Source organism: Bidens hawaiensis, unplaced genomic scaffold (genome assembly GCF_021521415.1).
Source record: "Bidens hawaiensis isolate Kalapana, Puna unplaced genomic scaffold, B.hawaiensis_p1.1 tig00009824_1, whole genome shotgun sequence".
Lineage (NCBI taxonomy): Eukaryota > Viridiplantae > Streptophyta > Magnoliopsida > Asterales > Asteraceae > Bidens > Bidens hawaiensis.
In genome coordinates, this window is record NW_027491734.1 from 785,269 (window position 1) to 787,546 (window position 2,278).

The window sequence follows — 2,278 nt, forward strand, 5'->3', positions numbered from 1 at the left end:
ATGACCGGAAGTAACAATTCACTCCCTCCGGCAACCGAAGTAGTGGTGGTCATGGTTCCCTTCGTCGCCCACGGCCATCTGAACCGGCTCCTCCACCTCATCTCCGCCTACAACATCCCCGTCCACTTCATCACCACCTCCACCAACTCCGTTCCCGCCACCACCAATACTCCAATAATAATATTAATTTCCATCAACTCCCAACTCCTACATTCACATCACCACCTCCTAACCCTTCTAACCGCTTCCCGTGTCACTTACAACCCGCTTTTGAATCAACGATCCATCTCCGCCACCCGATCGCTGACCTCGTAGCTTCTATATCCACCACTGCCCGAAGAGTCGCTGTTATTCATGACGTTCTCATGTCGTACGCCGTCCAAGACGTGAAAAACATACCCAACGCCGAGACTTACATCTTTAATCCACTTTCTGCGTGCGATGTCTTCTGGAGGAAATGGGAGTTAAAGGGCAGGCCGTTCCCAATGGACCCGGATGTGCTAAACCGGTTGCCATCGGTAGACGGTACTTTCCACCCGGAGTTTGTCCAATTAGTGAAGTTGCAGTACCCGCATGTAGGTTTCCACGTCGGAGAGTTGTTTGATTCTTCAAGAGTCATTGAAGGTGAATATATTAAATGTTTGGAGAGAGAAGAAATTAATGATAAAAAGAAAATTTGGGCAATAGGGCCGTTCAGCCATGCTGACAAACCTGTGAACCGTCACAGGTGTTTGCAGTGGCTGGACTTGCAGCCACCGAATTCGGTCATTTATGTGTCTTTTGGGACGACAACCACCTTTAGTGACAAACAGTTTAAAGAGCTGGCTATTGGGCTAGAAAGAAGCCAACAACGGTTTATTTTGGTGGTACGTGCGGCGGACATAGGTGATGTTTCAGGAGACGAGGCTAAAATGTCGGATTTGCCAATGGGATTTGAAGAACGGGTGGAAGGGAAGGGGGGTGGGCCCTGCAATCGGAGATATTGGGACATGTTGCAACGGGTGGGTTTATGAGTCATTGTGGGTGGAACTCGACGACTACTGAGAGTATATTAATGGGTGTGCCAATAGCCACCTGGCCTATGCATTCTGATCAACCACGAAATGCGTTTTTGATCACTGATGTTCTTAAAGTTGGGATAGTGGTGAATGATTGGGAACATAGAGACGAGTTGGTATCGTCGGGGGTGGTGGAAGATGTTGTTAGGAGGCTAATTGATTCGAGGGAAGGGGAGGAGGTGCGGAAGAGGGCAGGCAAATTGGCGGAGGCTGTGAGGAGATCGGTGGCAGAGGCTGGTGAATGTCATAAGGAGGTTGATTCGTTTGTTTCCTACATTAACAGAGTTCATGTTAGGAACCCCATAGCCAAAATTTAAGGAAAATTAAAAAAAAATAATTATTTTCTATTCCAAATATTTGTAGGAACTAAATCCTCAAATTTGTTGGTATGAATCAAGCACTTAAAATGTAAATCGTAAATTGAATAATCTGAATTTGTGTTCTTCCAGTTCCAGGGAATACATCGATGACGCATATGGGTATTTATATGTACCCGGCAATTATTATAACAGACATTAAAAGTAATTGCGCGCGTTAACCTATACGAATGAATATAAAACCAGCGAAGAAGAATGGTTGAGCCCGAGCCCGAGCCCGAGCTCAACCTGACTTAACTAGGTTATTGCTGTAGTTGGGTTAAGACTTAATTGGAAGTGAGAAACGTGTGTAGCCAGACAACAGCCATCATCACATCGACTCACTCTTTGCTTCGCCCAATAGCAAAGTTCAACCCAATGATGATAATAAAGTGTAAATATGATTAGTATATAGTTCATCTAAATATTTTTAAAAGATTTCTGACTAAATAGCTCATATAAATTGACGCCGACTTTGATGTGAATAAAGGTTCTGTTTGAAACAAGGTTATACTTGAGAGGACATATATATGATTTTCATAAGAGTAATTGATATATATGCTACAAATTAAATCACCATCGTTATCGTATTAACGAGCTAAACAAACAAAATTCGATACTTTTACTTTGAATAACAAACAACCTAATACCTTAATTTTGATAAAATAGAACAACCATGGTCCTGTGTATCAATACGTACATACATTATATATAAATATACTAGTTTGAGACCCGTGTGGCCGTGTATTACACGATAATTCATTAGAATATAATATTTAACAAATAATCGATATACAATAAATAAGATATCTGTCAACAGTGTTAATATATTTGTACAATAATCTTACACACAGTTTGAAAATA

General features: G+C 41.8%; 1 pseudogene; it reads left to right on the forward strand.

The window, feature by feature from the left end:
* On the forward strand, nt 1-1,375 carry LOC143533631 (zeatin O-glucosyltransferase-like; annotated as a pseudogene).
* The last annotated feature ends 903 nt before the right edge of the window (nt 1,376-2,278 follow it).